Raw genomic sequence first — 22,323 nt, 5'->3', positions numbered from 1 at the left:
CCGCGCCCTTCTGTGGCACCCAAAGCAAACAGGCTGGGTCTGTCATTAAAGCAGGGGAGCGCAGCGCAGAGCAGCAGTGGGGGGGGGCACAGCGGTGGGGAGCGCTCCCCTACACCAGCCGCCCCAGGGATTAGCCAGCCACTCTGTTTACAGCCCACTAATCTGATCCCTCTCTCCTCACTGGCAGGGAGAGATGGAGAGAGAAGGAGAGAGAGAGGGGTAGAGAGAAAGAGAGAGTGGGGAAAAGAAGGGGAGGGAAAGGGAGAGGAAGAAAGATAGTGAGAGAGAGGAAGGGAGCCGTGAAGGAAAGCAGGGCCGCCTCTCATCTCTCCATGGCCACGTCACTTGGCTTTCTTCACATCGGGCGGACAGATGAAATGAAATCAAATATAAAATGGCGAGAGCACGGAAGGCGGAGGAGTGAGTGGTGTGGGGGAATGAGAGGCAGTGATACGGCGGGGTACTGAGCAGGGGAGTGGAACCTCCTGCAAAGTCTCTCCTTACTCACTGAACACACTCCAGTGTATCTGCGTAGCTGCCATTAAGAGTCAGCCATGACGACGGAGTCACACACATCTTCAAATCAAACATGATTTCATTACAAAGCAATGCCACAGTTATAAACATGGCCTTGCTGTATCTGTACCTGGACATCACAGCTGCTTTTTCCACCCATTATCCATGGTGCTTCAGTGTTTCTATGGCTAGGAAAATTGAGTTGTTAATGATCTTTTTTATGGGTGACTTGAATCCCTCAGGGGGGCAGCCTTGACCCCCAGCTGACCTCTCCCAGCAAGTGTTTTCATGTGAGAGGAGGAGAGGAAGAGAGGGAGGAAAGGAAGAAAGGCTGGACTGAAGTCAGATTTTCTCTTTTTATCAGGAGTTAGAGAGAGGGAGAACAGACTTCCGCTAAACCCTCCTCTCTGATCCTCGACCACCTCTAGAAAGGGTGAATCCCAGGTTATGGCATATTTTATATATGAAATATATTATGTATACTTTCACTTCATTTAAACCACATGTCAAAGCCTACCTAGTGGGCTCACATTGCTATAGTGTTTGCGCTGTCCTATTTGTCCAAAGTATAGGCTGCTGAATATGCTGATCTCAACATATTGAACTATGACAAAAACTAGCTGTCATATGTAGAATTTTATATATTTAACTATGGAAAGTATCTGTGTAATATTCTGTATTTGACATATCAAATTCTGAAAAAATACCACGTACTTCAAGATGTTTTAACTACATGGAAAAATTGCGATGTAATATGCTGAATTCAACATATTTTACTGTGGAGAAATAGCTGTGTAGTATGCTGAATTTGACATATCTTACTATGGAATAATAGCTGTATGCTGAATTCCCCATATTTAACTCTGAGAAAGTGTCTGTGGATAACCCTGGCTTAGCGGATGCTCCTCAGGAGGCAGTGCAATATGTTGAGGGACATTCTCAGAGGTTTATATACATTTACAGCTAATTAGCTAATTTGACCAATTAGGCAGGGCTTTTTGGCTGGCCTTGCCCAGGCCCCTGCAGGCATAGAGTGCATCTTTCCCTCCTATCCTTTCCACTAACTCCAAAACCAAATGGATCAGGAGGAGGGCTTGTACCCCTTTCACAGAGACTAAATGATTAATGTGTACAGCATGTTGAATCTCATTGGCGGAAATAAATAAAACACCTCAGGTTTCCACGTTTTCCAGAGAGCTTCTCAAAAATGCACTTTCATTTCGCCACAGCGTTTACAATTAAGTTCAATCAACGCCAACTCACGCAGAATCAGCTCCACGCTTTGACATCTTTATGTATTTTCTGACATCAAAGTCTACTCCTGCACCCTTGAACACTCTGGGTAGTTGTGTAACGTTAACGTTACCTAACCTAACGAGCCGTTGCACAACCTTATGACCGTAAAATGTAATATTCCATCACTTGCGGTCTTCCTGCTTCCAAGCCTTTATTAACAATCCTACTGTTAATTGTCTTAAGGCGAAGGTTCCTTAAACACCTCCGGTCATCAACCTAATTTAAGATAATGCCAGGTGTGTATTGTGTTGTTGAGCGGTACTGACCGGTACAGTCGTGTTGGCGGTGATGGCGGGCGTGTTGTTGTCGGTGCCGGGGGGCTCACTGTGCGTCTGTGTGGGAGTGTAGAGAGTCATGGTGTGCTCGGGCACCCTGCTCTGCCCAGTGTAGTCCTGTGTGGGGAGGGGGTGGGGCGCTGCAAACTCGGCCGGGATGCCATTCTGTGGAGGAGGCGGGTACTGGGCAGGGGTGTACGGCTGGGCCATGGCTTCTGGGGGGTTGGTGGCCTCTTGGTTACCCTGTTAAGACAAAGAGGAGAAGACAGAGTTACATTAATTGTTCCACATCACTCGTGATTAAAGTTACATTGTTAGAACAGCGGAGTACGTTGTTAGTAGTACTAGAGAACAACGCAGCATGAAAGCCATGCTGGTTTCCCCAGTGCTTTGGAAGTAGCTGGGGAGATGAAGAGTTGTCCTGCAAACTAAGTATCTCAGGGAAATAGCTATCATATCATATTTCACCCCCAGATTAGAGGATTCCTTGATCATTATTAATGAACAGTCTATGGTGTAGAGCATGGTTCTCTGGTGGTGGGGCAGGAGCGAGGGGGAAACTCAATTGCACTCATGGCAGAGCGCAAGAGGAAAGATCAATTAATTGATACAATTTTGATTAGAGCCGTTGATTCAAATGACAGGTCGGTTATAGGAGCAGCCGATTCCTTTCTGTGTTCCACTTTTCTTCTTTGAACATCTACTACCTGCATCTTACTTGATATATCTGTCCTGTCCTTGGCTCTTCTTTCTCAGCCCCTCCCTCACTCATATCCCTCTCTCATTCTGTCCTACTTGTCTTGTTCTGTCTCTGTGCTCCTAAGTGACTTAAGTGATAGATGGTTGGTAGAGACGTGGCAGGCACTTTGCAAACCCCTTCTCTCATGCTGGTGCACATTGTTAAGCAGAGCAATGATAGGACTACAGGAGAGCATGTCTTATTGTTCCACTACACTGAGCCCTGCTGGAACAGATACCAGACCTCTACATTAAAAAACCCACAATTGTGTTTTAAAAAAGGTGAGACAATAACGGCAGAATCCAATAACACATTCCCGCCAAATATCCTCAATCAAATTTGAAGATACAGATCACACGAGCTGAACGCATAACTCCTCCGATAAGAGAAGACAAAGAGGCTTATGGGTAAGGGGAAAAACAATAACAGTAAACAGATAGAGAAGTTTCTGTCTCTTCCTTTACAAGCCTTAACTGGCTAGGGATGGAGAAAGAGGAGAGATAAATGCTTTTTATTCCTTTTTTCTCACTTGTGTGCATTGCTGTTTGGCCTCCATGTTGCAGGCAGGCTTCCACAGACAGCCGTAGCTAGTTGGGCTGGAGGAGAGGAGAGGAGGCCTGTGCTTTAATGAGGGATTGGAGCCGTGCAGCACAGCGCTGTAAATGTTTTGGAAACAATGCTACACTGATGTGTTGCCAAACAAACCACAGTCCAAACCACTTGGCCAATTAAGGAAATGCCTCCATTATCTAAATGAAAAAAGAGAGGCCCTTCAGCCTTGAGAGATGAGGAGGATTGACCAGCTTCCAGAGAGGCCACAGTCTCAAGGCCTGCGCCCTTAACTCCTCCCTGACCTCACCTACCCTGCCTACCTCCATCTCTCTCTCTTTACCTCCCCTCTCGTTCCCCCCGTCTCTTTCTTCCCTCTCTCTTCGTGCTGAAACTTTTTAAATATCTCCCCCTGTGCTCTACTTCTCCTCTCCCTCTAGTCATGGCGTTATATAACCCACTTGCATTGCAGGGCATCCTTATTCAAGGCGACTCTTGATGTCGGCAATTTTAAACTTTTAAGCACCCATTTCAAGGAAGGGGGGTGGTTAGCTACCTAAAAAACGGAAGGTTCTCATGGCACAGCAGCAGCTGAGACCTTTCACATAGTGGTCTAACATCAACAAATCAGTTTGGAGAGAAAGCTTGAGTCCAGATGACAATAAGGCATGTATGAGAAACAGTTTTCACACCATAAGGGAGATCAAGGTTACATTAAAGCATTCTGTTAGACATGGCGAGGCACAGAGCACCAGTGTATTTGTGTCACGCCTATTGTTCTTGAAGCATAAAACAAGGGCATGGGACTGAAACGAGCCATGTGACACACAACACTGGGTAACAACCTGGAGCTGGGAGGGAGAGCGAGAGAGAGAGAGAGAGAGAGAGAGAGAGAGAGAGAGAGAGAGAGAGAGAGAGAGAGAGAGAGAGAGAGAGAGAGAGAGTAGAGAGAGACACAGCAACCAAAGTGTTGTACTGCACTATACAGCACCACAGCACTGTTTCAAAGGGCAGCAAACCAAAAGCAAGGAGTGGGGGGCTATGAGGGGTGAGTAGAGAACGGGGCTCATTAGTGAAACACAAAGTAACACTGGCTCTCGTATGATCTTCCCCTTCTCTCTGATGTATGTGACAAACAAGTTATTCAACTAGAAATGAACTCGGAGAGAAAAAAGGGCCCATGCAAATCAGCAGGAGTAGCGTTGGTCCCTCTGCGACCACACGCCCTTTTAGCTGGTGCTGGCTTAGCATCATCATGATAATCCACAGTGCTTGATGAAAACCCCAACACCATATAAACCATAAAGCTCTCAGGCGCAGGGCGCAGTTCCCATCTCTCCCATCTCTCATGGCTCTGAGGGGGAGACGTTAAGTTATGGCTGGAGAAAAACTGTTCCTGGTCGTTTGTGTGGTGTTATCAGGCCCCGGGCGGCAGGCGGCGTTCGTCCACCTTCAGGCGTGTTAACGATGGGCGAGCAGGTCCCTCCGTTGTAATTCAGCGCCCCCGCACAAGGCCAGGCGGTGGGAGTTAGCTAAACCCCTCCTCCATCGACAGGACCAAGGGGAATACAGGAATCCAGACAAAACAGCCAGCCTGTATCGATCTCCTATCTTTCTCTCGCTCATGCTATCTCTTACTCCCACCTCTCTCTCTCTCCATCTCTCTCTCCTTTACCGCTCCACCCCTATTACAGAAGAGCACAATAAAAAACACTCTCTTTAATCTTAAGCACTCTCCCAGTGTAAAATTGGATTGAAACCCTTACTTAAGGAAATCACTTTTGGTAGCAGAGTTTTTGTTTTTACAGTCAGCATTAGGCAGCACTGTCTAAGGTGCACGGTGGCGAGGAGGTTGGGCAGGCCCAAATGGCTTGGACTTCCAGACCTGATCGTCTAGAGAGAAACACAGGGCAATGGACAGGTGGAGAGAGATGCTACTGTAACTGCTAACTGGTGTTAGCTCCTTTGATGATGGAAGCTCCATTCTATCTCCATGGATACCATGGGTAGAGCTCTTGGCCAGTGGCCAACAATCTCTGATCCTCTTCAGCAAAGCTGCTGGGGACTTGCTCTCTGAGTCGGCCAGGCAGAGATGGGCTGATCACATACAGTAGCTGGGGAGAACTCATATCAGCAGAGTGGTGTCAGTTCCTGTACTGTGCATGGGAGGTCAGAGGGCAAAGCTAAGGCTAAAGACAGTAGGCGACTAATTGTGTTGCATTGAATCCAGGGGGAAATCACTCAAATGGGAGCCACTGATGATATCAGCTATGGATGTGTGATTGAGTGGGCAGCTTTATGGCTTTTACTCAGACACACCGAGTCAGCCTCTCGGACTCATTTGTTAGGGACTGGAAGACCTTAAAAGGTCTCTACCACACAGGTTAATCTGTCACCAGATCCAACATTAGACCTGTTACAATATTAGATGATCCATTTGAGATGTTGAGCTACAAGAATACCAGGTGAATATCGAGAAAATTTTCATTTCTGGGTAATTCAGCACATATTTGTGTTCTGTAGCCTAAATTAGTTACTGAACTAGCATGTTGACAGGAACCCTTTAAAATGTTTCAAGTTTACAGAACTTATCCAGTGCAGTGAGTCCAAAGGAGAGGAAGGGAAAGAGTGTGGAGTGTTTTCTAGCGACAGCACAGCTCCAAGACATAGAGAAGAGAAGCACTCATCTCACTTTAATGACTGCCTCACTGAGAGGAAGGCCAACTTGTGACAAATCCCATTGGGCCATTGCAGCAGAAAACAGAGTGGGGACAAACGGAGAGTGTCACGTAGCTCAACAGTGGCCAACGTAGAGCATGCAACACAAACAAAACACAGCAAGGACTTTCAGCGCATAAAAGACCCTTGTTGTTTTCAACCCCGCTACTGACACCCAGCTAATTGAACTCCAACAAACAGACAGGCAGAAAAGGCAGGCAGGCCAGTGAGGCAGGCCTGGGATGATTTTGAACATCCAGCAACTGGCGTTAGTTTTGTCTTAACAGGCACACATAAATAAAGCTTGAGTCTAGCTAGGTCCATTTTAATTTGGCAAAGCCATATTATCGTGCACCAACACTCCGTTAGCGTTAGCAGTGTTAGCAGCGCTAGCATCTCACCAGAGGCTGCAGCCAGCCAGGGAGAGCCTGTTAATTACAACCACCTGCCATCCATTCAAGGTGAGTCAGAAAAGCCCAACTCGGAGGCAGAGGTAAACAACAACAACAAACAAATCCTCCAGTTGGGTTTCTCGTGATGAAGCAGATTTCCGGGCGCACCGGCTGGCTTTTCCCCCTCATTGTCTGCCAATTACAGCGAAACTTTGGGAGAGAGAGAGGGGAGAGAGCATGGAGAGGTGGAGATGCAGCGGCCCAATTTAATGCAGATTTGAAGCACCTGAGAAAAGCCTTTGCATCCCCCTAGCTACCCCCAGTGTTCTTCCACACCACTCTTCAGCAGGTTTGGGATTCCAAATAGCCTAGGCACGGCATTATAATTTCCCTTCATATTTCCTCTCTTGCCAACTCTCATCTCTCAGTTTTTCCACCTCATTTGTGGAAAAATCTATCCATGAAGATAAATACTGCATCTACACTCGGCCCCCTGGAGTGAATTGAGATTTTTTGCACGCCGTGTTTTTTTTCTTCAAGAGCCTTAATCGTTTTCACCTTATGTTTCAATCCCTCTAACATGATTTTTCCTAATTATTGGGAGCACTTATTTGTGATTCATGCCGTGTTCACATGCTAGTCGGAACTAGGAAACTCAGAAATTTCCAACTTACTAACTGGTTGAACGCAGCACGTGTATAACTTGCAACCAGTTAGCAAGTCAGAAATTTCAGAGTTTCCTAGTTCCAACTAGCATGTGAACGCGGCTTCACCCTCGGACAGGGTATTAAAGGGAGAGTTAATTTCCCTCTATCCCTTGTTGATTTATTTATTACATTGCTGCCGCACCGCACAACACCACACTCCGAGTCTCAGCCTGTGCCGATCGAGATGGGACTGCTCTTAGCTTCTGCTGTGCTGCGACTAGCAAGTGTTACTATACCTCAGAGACGACTGGAGCGCCACTTAATAAACAGAGCAGACAGAGGATCACTTTGAACTCCTGTGACATGTAATGAACCTGTCTGTCTCCTCCTCACCCACCCACCCACCCACCCGCCCGCCGTAGCAGCCATGCATGGATCTGATCTGTCTGGGGCTGGAGAACGGCGCATTAAAAAGCTCCTAATAAACCAACAGGCTCTTTAAAAACAACTATAATTTACAGATGATCAGACACGCCATGCTTTCCCCACACCATAAAAGCAGATAATTGCCTCTTTCAATGTTGTTGCCTTTTTGTTGTGTAACAGGCATTTACATCAGGGACTAATTATTCCAGACTTGTTGTCGGAATTTAAATAGACATGTGGGCTGTGTGTCGTTTTTTAAATCAACTAAGCCCGCAGGCATTGCTTTTAACCTGATCAAATGTACTACAATAAATCTCAGTCCGATACACGATAGTCTTTTCCCCCTCTCAATCGTCCTTCTCATGTATCAAATTACATGAACAGATTGATATTGGTATACTTTTATTACACATGTTCTAAATTGATAAGACTCTTCAATTTCTAGAAATTGCCATTGATCACGGAGATAAAGACCTATCTGAAATGAAAATTGATGATTGAGCAGTTGATCAGGGACATTATTTTGATTCTGGTCATACACATGTGAATCAATTCTCGTACCGTGTCGATCCACTGATCTACACTAGATCTAATTTAGCCGGCAAATTAGTATTTTTCTACAGTAATTCAACACTGATGAAGTGACACCAACATTTGGTTCGGAACCAGCTGAGTGTCATTGTGATGTGGTCTCTCTTTGAGGGTTATGATAAGAGGCCAGAGTGCCTCATAAGGGACAAATGCCAGCGCTTAAACATGCAGGAATCTCAACATGACATTCGTTGACCGCTGTGACAATGGCAAACATATGCAAATGAGACAGTGTCACTCTCATTATGACCCTGTCACTGAGACACTGACACCTCCTACTGTAGAGAGAGATAGAGAGAGAGAGGGGGAGAGCAAACACAGAAATAGAAAGATCCTAATACCGGGAAGCAAACAGGTAAAATGCACCATTTACACTGTCTAACTCTTTTCTTCCTTTACTCAGATCTGTTCTTCCTCCCTTTGTAATCCTTCTCTTTGGTTTCCCTTTGCCTCGGTGGGTTTCTCTTTGCTCTGCGACGGAGGGCACAGGGAGGGGAGGGACAGATTTACATGGGCCATATTCTTTGAAGTGAACATGCCTACTGCTCTCCGCTGTAGCCCAAGCTCATCTAATCAGCAGCTAATTCCAGTTATTAAGATTTGAGAGATAACTTTGATTCATCACAGTCCATCTACCCCAATCGGTTAATCACTGTCGTGCTAAGCTCTTTTTTAGTCCTCCTTTTGTTTCCAGCCCCTCTGGCAATGGGCGATGGGAGAAAAGGAGAGGAGATATTAACAATATTAATGACCCGTGATCCTCGTCTCCTTAATGAGAAGGGTTATTAACTGTGATTATCTGTGATGAAATAGTGGTGATTCTTGAAAGCTTGGGAAAACTTGTACTATCGCTTGTCTGCTGATTTGCTCATCTGATGTTGAAAAAGGGAAGAGGTGAGCGTGGTGCAGAGTTAGTGTGATGCAGTGGGGAGGAGAGGAGTGAGGGAAGGAGAGAACGGAGATGGAGACGCAGAGGAGGCTGGAAGGGATTTTAAGAGGGGTTCAAATCAGGGAACCGAGGATGGTCCTATTACAGACACATCTAAGACGTTCAAATCGAAGAGCTCTTCCACTCCAGATACATATGTATTTCACTGTTTAATAGGCCGCAGACAGAGACAGCTTTTCCAACTCAGGAAATGTGTCTGCTGAAAACTCTGTCACGTCTTTTGTCCCAAATTCTCTCCCCTCTTCAGGGCTAACTAGTGGGTGCACTCCCCAGACACACGTCTGCAGGTTGACATTGCTGAATGGCTGTTTAAATGCCTATACCGCTCTGCCAGATCCCTGATACAGCATTCCAGATTTTTCTCTTTCCAATTATAGGGAGGTAGTGGAGGGAGCTGGTGAAGAGAAGGAGTCTCTGTCAGCTCCATATGATTCCCTCTAAAGGGTGTCTGCTAAATCATTGATGTGCAGTAAGACTGTTTCATTGTAGATGGGTTAGCAGCAGACAGCTAACAATGCTGAATTATTCATCCCTGTCCCGTGAAGAGAAGACCAAGACTAGGATAAGGCTCTGCTGCTCCTCCTCTCACTCCCCCCTCCCCTGGGACAGATTGGGGGAGAGAGACATGGAGGAGGAAGAGGAGAGACCACTGCACGGCGTGCTGCTACCTGACCACTTTAGACACCTCTCTTTAGCTCGGCTAACTCCTGCATGGAGCTGTGGCTGCTGCTGGTGCTTCAGTCTCCTTTCCACTCACAGTGTCAAGCTACAACTACACTGATAACCACAGAGGATTCTCATGTTATACAGAGAAAAAACTCCCCCATTCGTAATGGATAGCTTCAATGGTTACAGAAGTAGTTAGAGTAATAATGCTATTTAAAACAGACAAGGGGACTGTCGGCTGTCCTCATCTATTGGGTGTTGTTTAAAGGTGTTGTTTTAAAGTTACAAACACTCCTAAAGTGATCCATCCCTAAAAGGCTGGCAAAGGTGAATTACAATCACCATCTAAAACCTGGCAGTGTATGGCCGAAACACCTGATGGGGCCATTTTAGATAATAATCCTGTTTAGACAGCCCAGTGCACCTTTCAGAGAGGGGAGATTGGATTGTTTGCATTAGTGACCTGTGGAGGAAGTAGAGGCAGTGTGGGGAAAAGCAATAGCCCAATAGCCCCTAGCCTTTATTAGATTCAATTCAGTCTTTCATAAACAATACCTTACTTTTCAAAAAGAAGGAAAAAATCTACTTAGTGTGGGTAACCCAGCACTTCCCGGACACACTCCATTTATTTTCCCCAATTAAATCTCTTTAATTGGATTGAGGGCTGGCACCTGGTTTACACTCTGTCAACCACGCAATCCACAGTAATTGATGCTGGAGCAGAGCAGAGCAGAGCCGTGGCGCAGTGCATTGTGTGTGTGGGAGGGAGGGAGGCCGACCGATGGGGGAGGGATTTAGAACATGTCTCAATACTCCACAATTTCACTGTGATCAATTTATCAATGGCTTTTCTCCCCTCTCCTCCTCGAAAAAAAGCCCACACCACCGCTAAGATGGGAAATGCCTTCACACACGCACACGCCCACGCACACACACACACATACACACACACGTATGCATTCACACAAATGCATTGCACGCGCACATTCACACCCATACTGTGCATGTACACACACCCACACATTAACCCTCACACACATGCTAATAAAGTACATTAACCCTCACACACATGCTAATAAAGTACATTCACTCTCACACACATGCTAATAAAGTACATTAACCCTCACACACATGCTAATAAAGTACATTAACCCTCACACCCATGCTAATAAAGAACATTAACCCTCACACACATGCCAATAAAGAACATTAACATTAACATACAGTACATGCACACCTACACAAACTCAGATCTGCTCCTGAATACAAATGCACGCGCCCAAACATCGTACAGAGATACAAATCTGAGAAATGCATCCAGTTCAGTGACAGCACCTTAAAGACACTCTGAAACTCTCCGTCCCTGAATTATAACGAGAGAGAGAGAGAGAGAGAGAGAGAGAGAGAGAGAGAGAGAGAGAGAGAGAGAGAGAGAGAGAGAGAGAGAGAGAGAGAGAGAGAGAGAGAGAGAGAGAGAGAGAAAGAAAGAGGTAGAGAGAAGAGCCACCACAGTAAATAAAAACACAATTTCCTCCAGTGACATGCCCATTCTGTTGGAGGCCTGACTCTAATTATTCTAAGCACTTTGAAGGATGGCTTTCCACTGCATTAATCTACATATCCCACTCCCCCATCCACAGTCCATGCACTCCTAACTACCCAACGACGCCCCGCAAGTCTTCCTAAAACCAGGAGATATGAGATTGACTTTGTTCAGTCAGGTGAGGGGAAAACGTCCTTTAGCATGTATTTTGTCTTTCCTGTGATTTCAGTCTATAACACTTCTTGTATGTTTCAGTTGAAAATGGACTCCAAAAACAACTCCACACAACATCCTAATGAAAACAGCAGCAGTACCCAAAATAAATCAGTGTTGTCTCATTATGTAAAGCCAGAGCTAGAAGGAGAATGTGGTTTGTTTTCCTCTGGGCTCACCTCTCTCTCGCAGCTCATTTGGAAGCGAAATCAATCGATAAATCACCCGAGACCATCAATCAATCAATGAACCTATCAATATTCACCGGATCAGACCCCTCCCCTGCGAGAGGCCATCTTCAGTAAGAATATGTCAGGCAAATGGGCTTTTAACATAATAGCTCTGTCCGCTCCTGCTGAGTGCAAGATTGATGTGATGCAACGTATACATGTTGACACAAGCTGTAATGGTGATACACAGCTGGCCCCATGTTTCTCAGTAACAGAACCAGGACACATATCTGATAAAAAAGCCCATTACGGTAAAAAAGTGGAACAGCTTAGATTCTTGATACGATAAGTGTATATTTGTCCAAATTACACACAGACAGATCAAAACTCTATTTCAAACAACATTGCTCACTGATTAAGGCTGCATTTTTGTTTTGATACATTTAAAACTTATCGACTTTATAAAGAAGTGCCCTCCGGTGCCTTAAAAAAGTTTGATAAGGAGCAGGGGAGAGAATGCAATCTCTCTTCATCGATTAGTGCAGTGTTCTGGCAGAGTGGTTAGCAGAGCAGAGCAGCGACGCCTCCAGCATATCCCTCCCTCATCCGCTATGGGGCATCATGGGTAATGCGGCCACAGGAGGAAGAGAGAGCGTCTCCATAAAAGGTGAATTGTGGGACATTCTCATTCCAGTAAGTGATGAGGCAGCCTATAGGGAGGAGGTCAGAGACCTGGCAGTGTGGTGCCAGGACAACAACATCTCCCTCAACGTCAGCAAGACAAAGGAGCTGATCGTGGACCACAGGAAACGGAGGGGCGAGCACGCCCCCATCCACATCGTTGGGGCTGTAGTGGAGCGGGTCGAGAGCTTCAAGTTCCTCGGTGTCCACATCACTAAGGAATTAACATGGTCCACACACACCCACACAGTTGTGAAGAGGGCACGACAGCGCCTCTTCCCCATCAGGAGGCTGAAAAGATTTGGCAAGGGCCCTCAGATCCTACAATGCTTTAAGAGCATATTGACTGGCTACATCACCGCTTGGTACGGCAACTGCAAGGCACCAGACAGCAAGGCGCTACAGAGGGTGGTGTGTACGGCCCAGTACATCACTGGGGCCGAGTTCCTGCCATCCAGGACCTCTATACCAGGCGGTGTCAGAGGACGGCCCAAAGAATTGTCAAAGACTCCAGCCACCCAAGCCATAGACTGTTCTCTCTGCTACCGTATGGCAAGCGGTATCAGTGCACCAAGTCCCTGAACAGCTTCTACCCCCAAGCCATAAGACTGCTAAACAAGACCACTAAATAGCTAATCAAATGGCTACCAGTATTTCCTGCATTGACCCTTTTTTTCATTAAATCTCTTGCACTTACTCTATCCACACACTCACACATTCTTACACTTACACCCCAACACACATATACACACATACACACATATACACACACACTCACACAAAACATGCGCACACACACACACAAAACATACGCACACATGCATACTGAAGCCACACACACACTCACCACTGCTCCTGTCTATTATCTATCCTGTTGCCCAGTCACTTTACTCCTATATACAGTGCCTTCAGAAAGTGATCACAACCCTTGACTTTTTCCACATTTTGTTGTGTTACAGCAGCGTTTCCCAAGGGGTAAACGTTTTCTTTTTTGTCCTAACACTACACAGCTGAGTCAAATGATCAAAGCTTGATGATTAGTTGATTACTTGAATCAGCTGTGTAGTGCTTGGGCAAAAAAACTAAACATGCACCCCTTGGGATTCCGAGGACCGAGGGATACCCTGTGTTACAATTTAGATTTTGTGTAACTGATCTACACACAATATCCCATAATCTCAAAGTTGAATTATGTTTTCAGAATTTTTTTAACAAATTAAATAAAAACAATTTTTTTATTTTTTAACATGATTTTTTAATGACTACGTCATCTTTGTACCCCACATATACAATTATCTGTAAGGTCCCCCAGTCGAGCAATGAATTTCAAACACAGATTCAACCACAAAGACCAGGGAGGCTTTCAAATGCCTTGAAAAAAAAAGCATATATTGTACAATCCAGGTGTGCAAAGCTCTTAGAGACTTACCCAGAAAGACTCACAGCTGTAATCACTGCAAAAGGTAATTCTAAAATGTATTGACTCAGGCATGTGAATATTTCTGTAAATGAGATATTTCTGTATTTCATTTTCAATAAATGTGCAAACATGTCCAAAAACATTTTTTATGGGGTATTGTGTGTAGATGGGTGCGATTTAAAAAAATCGTATCCATTTTGAATTCAGGCTTAAACACAACAAAATATGGAATAAGTCAAGGGGTATGAATACTTTCTGAAGGCACTGTATATTTACATAGCTACCTCAATTATCTCGTACCCCTGTACATCAACTCGGTAATGGTGCTCCCGGTATATACAGTGGCTTGCGAAAGTATTCACCACCTTGGCATTTTTTATTTTTGGGGGGTTTGCATCATTTGATTTACACAACATGCCTACCACTTTGAAGATGCAAAATATTTTGTCTTGTGAAACAAACAAGAAATAAGACAAAAAAAACAGAAAACTTGAGCATGCATAACTATTCACCCCCCCAAAGTCAATACTTTGTAGAGCCACCTTTTGTCATAATTACAGCTGCAAGTCTCTTGGGGTATGTCTCTATAAGCTTGGCACATCTAGCCACTGGGATTTTTGCCCATTCTTCAAGGCAAAACTGATCCAGCTCCTTCAAGTTGGATGGGTTCCGCTGGTGTACAGCAATCTTTAAGTCATACCACAGATTCTCAATTGGATTGAGGTCTAGGCCATTCCAAGACATTTAAATGTTTCCCCTTAAACCACTCAAGTGTTGCTTTAGCAGTATGCTTAGGGTCATTGTCCTGCTGGAAGGTGAACCTCCGTCCCAGTCTGAAATCTCTGGAAGACTGAAACAGGTTTCCCTCAAGAATTTCCCTGTATTTAGCGCCATCCATCATTCCTTCAATTCTGACCAGTTTCCCAGTCCCTGCCAATGAAAAACATCCCCACAGCATGATGCTGCCACCACCATGCTTCACTGTGGGGATGGTGTTCTCAGGGTGATGAGGGGTGTTGGGTTTGTGCCAGACATATGCACACACCACTTTTCCATTATTTATTTGTTATACTTTTTTGAAACAAGTTATTTTTTTCATTTCACTTCACCAATTTTGACTTTTTTGTGTATGTCCATTACATGAAATCCAAATAAAAATCAATTTGGCCCTGTGTAGCTCAGTTGGTAGCGCATGGCGCTTGCAACGCCAGGGTTGTGGATTCGATTCCCACGGGGGGCCAGTATGAAATAAAAATGTATGCACTCACTACTGTAAGTCGCTCTGGATAAGAGCGTCTGCTAAATAACTTAAATGTAAATTTAAATTACAGGTTGTAATGCAACAAAATAGGAAAAACACCAAGGGGGATGAATACTTTTGCAAGGCACTGTAGCCATATTGTTTTTACTCATTATTGTTATTTGTTATTCACTGTGTATTCAGTCCTCGTCTCACTATTTCAATTTGTAAAAAAAAATGTATCTTTATCTTTAACTCTGCATTGTTGGAAAAGGACCCGTAAGTAAGCATTTCATTGTTAGTCTACACCTGTTGTTTACGAAGCATGTGACAAATAAAATTTGATTTGATTTGATTTTGATTTGATGCTGCAGACACATTGACACTGGCATGGTTAACCATACCATTTAGTACAAACACCTTCTCCTCAATACCATACCATAACGGCAAGGTGTGACAATTCAACACCAAGACCAATAACATCTATCACAACCTACATTTAATTTCTCCACATTTTTGATAAGATGAGATTTTGTCTGATGTTCTCCCTTTAATGTAAAGATACTAGTCTAGATCTCTTAGAGCCATCCTCACACAGATCACACTGCTCTCTCCCGACCGTGCTTTGAGAATAGTTTTTTCAGACGGAGTGGGGGAGGATGCCACAGCACAGACACAGTCCCCTCTCTTCCTTTGGGGATCCAGAGCGTTGTCTGCTCTTATCAGCACGGCATGGCCCAGGGCTGATTGGCACAGGGCTGATTGGCACAGACCTGAGGAGGCACATGTAGGAGGCTCACTCTCCTTCCCTGGAGGAAACACTACCTAATACCCTCCCAGCAAACAACTTAGTGGACCAGCACACACACTAACACACACTGTGTCTTTGTGTGTGTGTACAGTGCCTTCAGAAAGTATTCACACCCCTTGACTTTATTCACATTTTGTTGTGTTACAGCCTGAATTGAAAATGTATTAAATTTTGATTTATTGTCACTGGCCAACACACAATACCCCATAATGTCAAAGTGGAATTATGCTTTTCGAAATTGTTACAAATTAATTAAAAATGTAAAGCTGAAATGTCTTTAGTCAATAAGTATTCAACCCCTTTGTTATGGCAAGACTAACTTCAGGAGTATAACTTTGCTTAACAAGTCACATAATAAGTTGCATGGACTCACTCAGTGTGCAATAATAGTGTTTAACATGATTTTTGGATGACTATCTGTACCCCACACATACAATTACAGTATCTGTAAGGTCCCTCAATCGAGTAGTGAATTTCAAACACAGATTAATCCACAAAGACCAGGGAGGTTTTCCAATGCCTCACAAAGAAGGGCACCGATTGGTAGATGGGTAAAAAAAAGCAGACATAGAATATCCCTTTCAGCATGGTAAAGTTATTAATTACATTTTGGATGGTGTATCAATACACCCAGTCACTACAAAGATACAGGCGTCCTTCCTAACTCAGTTGCCGGAGAGGAAGGAAACCGCTCAGGGATTTCACCATGAGGCCAATGGTGACTTTAAAACAGTTACAGAGTGGTTGTGATAGGAGAAAACTGAGGATGGACCAACAACATTGTAGTTACTCTACAATAATAACCTAATTGACAGAGTGAAAATAAGGAAGCCTGTACAGAATAAAAATATTCCAAAACATGCATCCTGTTTGTAACAAGGCACTAAAGTAATACTGCAAAATGTGGCAAAGCAATTAACTTTTTGTTCTGAATACAAAGTGTTACGTTTGGGGCAAATCCAATACAACACATTACTGAGTACCTCTCTCCATATTTTCTAGCATAGCGGTGGCTGCATCATGTTATGGGTTGCTTGTAATCATTAAGGACTGGGGAGTTTTTCAGGATAAAAAAAGAAATGGAATGGAGCTAAGCACAGGGAAAATCCTAGAGGAAAACCTGGTTCAGTCTGCTTTCCAGCAGACACTGGGAGATGAATTGACCTTTCAGCAGGACAATAACTTAAAACACAAGGCCAAATCTACACTGGAGTTGCTTACCAAGAAGACAGTGAATGTTCCTGAGTGGCCGAGTTACAGTTTTGACTTAAATCTACTTGAAAATCTATGGCAAGACCTTAAAATTGTTGTATAGCGATGATCAACAGCCAATTTGACAGAGCTTGAAGAATTTTAAAAAGAATAATGGGCAAATTTTGCACAATCCAGGTGTGGAAAGCTCTTAGTGACTTACCTAGAAAGACTCACAGCTGTAATCACTGCCAAAGGTGCTTCTACAAGGCATTGACACAGGGGTGTGTATTTAATTGTAATTTTCAATACACATGCTAAAATGTCTAAAAACATGTTTTCACTTTGTCATTAAGGGGTATTGTCTGTAGATGGGTGAGAAAAAAATAATATTTAATCCATTTTGAATTCAGGCTGTAACACAACAAAATGTGGAATACATCAAGGGGTATGAATACTTTCTGAAGGCACTGGATGTGTATGTGGGTGAGTGTGTGTGGGGGGGGGGGGTGTTTGTGTATGTGAGTGTGTGAGTGTGTTTGTGTGTGTGTCGCCGGGCCTGCTCTGAGACTTATCACAGGGTGAGAGAGAGAGTGATGCTGGGAAATGAGTGTAGCTGCGGCGGGGCGAGGCCGAGGGTCAGCGTTCTACCCGCCTGCAGACACCAGCCACAGGGGCTATCCATTACTCCCTGCTAATTGGAGTTTCCCTCCGGGTCAGCCGAGCTCACTGTAGTCCCTCCGCCGTGATGGGCCCCATATTATTTCTAACACTATGTCATTCCTGATGTCCTTTTTACCCCCTCTCCTCTCCTCCTTTAAGAAGAAGGGGATTAGGGAAGGAGTGCTAGCCGATCTCCCTCCACCACCACCACAGCTGGTTAATAAGAAAAGTCTGTGTCTCCTCCCTGGACCATTCATCACGTCAGATGGTAATATCTTCAAAGGTCAGGCTGAGTCATAAGGAAAGAAGAGCCTTGGCTAAACTTTCCTGAGGATTTTTTGAGGGTCTAATCACCAATCACCAAATCTGAAGTGTCTCCTTTGATTGGCTTGTGATGGGTTTCTTTCAAAGTGATTGATTACCTTAAAAGGGATTGCATTCTGCCTGGTCTGTACTGAAAACGTAGGTCTTAATGCAATGTTTCAAATAACAGAGGATTGCTGACTTTCAGGTGTAAGAAAAATACATGACAGAATGGTGGAAAATAAGAACAGAGCACAACATGGGAATAGATAGGGTACATCTACGACAGACTGCAAAAAACAACAATTTGCTGTTTACACCAACACAAGCGTTAACAAAAATGATAAAAAGAGGCGAGAAGAGGAGAAGAGTTAGTAAGAAAAATAAGAAAAATAAGAGAAGATAGAAGGGAAATAAAGCAGTAGAGGAGATAAACACTGCTCCTGTCTGACAAGTGTCACACTTGCGCTTCGATCCAGCCTTCCTCCTGCGCTAATGACTGTCAACATGACAAGCAGGGCAGTCTGAAGGGGGAGAAAATTACTCGCTGAAAAGCAATTGACTGACCGCCATCATTTCTCAGGGAACCAGTGACCTGTGAATATTTCATTATGGGGAAAGTCGTGCGGCCCATACAAATGGGTCCGGGGGCCCGAGGATGTGGCTGGCCCTGCCGTCCCCTGGCTAAGACCAGGCAATGAAGGGGGAACCTGAGGCCATGCTGGTCTGTTTCTGCCTGCCTGCCTGGTAGTCTTTTCATTACCACTAGACAGTACTTATTTCAATACAAAGACAGGGGGTATACATTTACACAGATGAAATGGGAGGCCATAGTTACAGTTTCAATAGTCGGTGTTGATGTGGTATATTAGGGGATTGGATGTGGAGTGTGTTAGGATAATACAGGTACTATGTCTACTGAGGTGATATTTGCTTGTCTTTGAGAGGGGAGAGAGAGAGAGAGAGAGAGAGAGAGAGAGAGAGAGAGAGAGAGAGAGAGAGAGAGAGAGAGAGAGAGAGATGAGGGGGAGAGAGATGAGGGGTAGAGAGGAGAAAGTCTCATAGATGCCAACAGGTCTAACCCAGACGTTCTTTTACCCTCTGCGTGACATTCATCTTACATTGAGGGAACATCAGAGGTCTTCGAGTGGAGAGGGGCAGGAAGAAAAGAGAAGATGAGAAAATATGAAAGAAAATCAATCCAGCACCAGCTTGATTGATCGGTGGAGTTTTAGACAATTTCATCAGGAGACTCCACTAACCAGAGATGACACGACCCATATTGGAGGGAGAATGCATTGTGGAGATTGATACCCGCATTAGAGGCATCAGGTCGGATAAACGCAGGCTCTGGCAGTAAATACACTGGGCCCGTGTGCCCCCTCAATGACGACTTAATGCCACAGAAATCCAGGCTGCCCACACTTTTCTTTACAAACTTTGACTGGACTGGATAATTGAGTCAATTAAGTACACCATAATCCTTAGCAGGGATCTGTGTCCTCAGCAGAAACATAACAGAGAAAGTTTGGGGTTTGTGATATAGAGAGAACTTGAGATTTTCTCTATTTATCAAAAGGTCTTAGGAAAGAGGCTTACTTGTGATTCCAATCCAGGTCCTTGTGTTAAACATACATTTATGCTCTTCATCAAATACTTTACGTATTGAAAATATACATATCCGTGTGAATCACTTACAAATTATACATCCCAGAAATTCACAATGCTCTACTCACAGCTGCCCTCAAAATGTATATTGAAATACATCTAAAATACATACTAACTTCCCTTCATTCTCAAGTCTACGAAGAAAATAGCAAAATGGACTGATTGTACAACATCTATTTCCATCAATCCTGCTCTAATGAAAGAAACTCTACATTCACCAAGGTAGGTATATATGTCAAGACAGATAGAGTGGGGAGAAAATGGACAGGGTGAAATGGGGGAGCGGTAGAGAAGGACAGGGGGAATACTGCTGATCCAGAAGATCAGGCCAGAAAGCATGAAGTACTACAGAAGAAGAAGAAGAAAGGGACAAAAGGAGCCACCAGGGCCTGATCACATAGGGCTGACAGGAAGTAATGGAGGGTCACAGAGGGTCAAATGACTGATCCAGGGTCATTGGACAAAGTTACAATTTTGCCGCCTAGTAAATATTTCAGCAGCGCTTGGTCGTGTAATGTAGGGCACCCTGACACCCTCTAAAATACAATAGATAGACACCTGTAATAAAACACTCTCCACACAAACACACATATTCTCCGGTGCACACACACGAACCCTCTTTAAGACACACACACACACACACACTGTGGAAAATTCTCAGCTCCAGATTCCAAATAAATACCATCACAGAGAGCTGTCACATAATCATTCTTTAGCCTTTAGCTAAATCACTCTAATATGGTGGGTGGCACAGAGCAGAAGTTACCTTAAGCAGGAGGAAAAGCGTGACCGTGACTGTTGGTGACATTTGCACTGATCCGCGTTTCAACTCTCTAATGCAACAAAAAGGCGTCTCTGATTCCTGTCTCATATCTGGTTTAAAATGAAAGCCCCAAAGATCCTGAAGGATTTTACAGCGTGACAGTGATAGATGAATAAAGAAAGATAAACTTTGTATGCTCCAGCACATCAGACTGGCACTTCTCCAAATGAGAACTGGAGTGGCCCATTGATGTGGCACCAGGGCTAGTGTGACAGGGCACATGGATGCGATCCATATTTCATTGGCTGAACATCACTTGCACCAGCTAGTGAAATCAAATCCAACTCAACCCCTTTGTTGACTACCCAGGGAGGCCCTTCCGTTCGGTACATCACCATGAGTAACTAGTCAAAACACAGAGCCTGTCTCTGTTCCAGAACTTCTCCACTGAGGCCCCTGCTGTATACTTTGCTGCTGTTTACTCTGGCCCCAGAGCGGGTTACATGAGGTATTTTCCCCCTCTTACAGTGAGAGAGAGGAGGTATGGGGTGGGGGAGGAGTGTGGTGCGTTGGTGCCAGCTTTGGGATACAGTACATCTCTCATCCTATGCTCTACATTACTGCATGTCTGCAGTAAAGTTGATTAAAGCACTGGTGCAGACGTGAACCTTTCACCCTCTCTGCCTTTCATCAGTGGCAGGGGGGAGAGCCTTCCCCTCTCCGCTATACTGTGCTGTGTAGACACACAGCCTTAACTATGAAGGCTATATTACAGTGTCCTCAAAGGATAATCAGAATCTCACCATGGGTAGAATAGGGGGCTTGGGGATAGGGATGGGGGTTGGAGGTTGGGAGAGGTTGCGTGGCAGCGTCTCATTTATCAAACACCTCCAGGATAGGATATCCTGCACCCCCTCCACCCCACCCACCCACCACCTTACAACGCCTCTGTCACGTTAGTTTAATGACGGGTCAGACCAAGGCGCAGCGTGATATACGTACATGTTTATTAAACCAATAAACACTCGACAAAACAAGAAACGAAACGAAACGTGAAGTCCAAGGTAGCGCACACACACAACATACCTTACAAGGAACAAGATCTCACAACTAGACAGTGCCAATAGGCTGCCTAAGTATGGTCCCCAATCAGAGACAATGAGCGACAGCTGCCTCTGATTGGGAACCACACCGGCCAACATAGAAATACACATACTAGATAATAAACATAGAAAACACACAACAAAGAATATACACACCCTGACTCAACATTTAAGCGTCCCCTGAGTCAGGGCGTGACAGCCTCGCATGAGAAACTTCTCCTGCTTCCTCAGTGAGACCCTCTTTCAGAATGCATCGATGGATCCTGGTGCAAAGTCCTTGTGACAAAATTGCGTGACTGTAATGAGCTCGAATATAATCTTCACTACGGCCATTAGAAAGGCCCTGGGGTCCTCCGTAGTCTCGGTGAGTCTGTGTGAAAAGTAGTGCTATATACCTTTGACGTGCACAATGTGAACTCTTGACCGCCATTCCCATCTACATGTTCCCCGCTCTCCCCCTCCAACACGTCTCTCTCAGTTCCCTCATCCCCAGCCATTCACCCACTCTGAAACAACTATAATGGCCACAATGACTTATTGGACTGGATTCAATAGGTTCTTTGAGAAAGGGGGAAACTGTTGTGCTCAGAAGGAATCAATCAGTGCTTTTCAGCGTAATTCAATTCTATTCACAAAGGGCCAGGGAGGCAATCTTAAAATGGAAATGCCACTTTGCTAGAGGCGAAGGGGAAGCAAGGAGGAGATGTGCGTAAGGAATAGTTTGCATGGTAAAACACTGCAGCTTTCAATCATGCTGCCATATATTACAAGCCATTACAGTATTTGTGCT

The 22,323-nt window shown here is 44.6% G+C and overlaps 1 pseudogene; it reads right to left on the bottom strand.

Annotated features, from left to right (window-relative positions):
• LOC123491285 overlaps nucleotides 1–22,323 on the bottom strand; it is a 202,868-nt pseudogene that overhangs the window by 154,700 nt on the left and 25,845 nt on the right.

Source organism: Coregonus clupeaformis, chromosome 7 (assembly GCF_020615455.1).
Source record: "Coregonus clupeaformis isolate EN_2021a chromosome 7, ASM2061545v1, whole genome shotgun sequence".
Lineage (NCBI taxonomy): Eukaryota > Metazoa > Chordata > Actinopteri > Salmoniformes > Salmonidae > Coregonus > Coregonus clupeaformis.
Note: the sequence above shows the minus strand (reverse complement) of the source record. Positions and strands in the feature narration are given on the sequence as shown.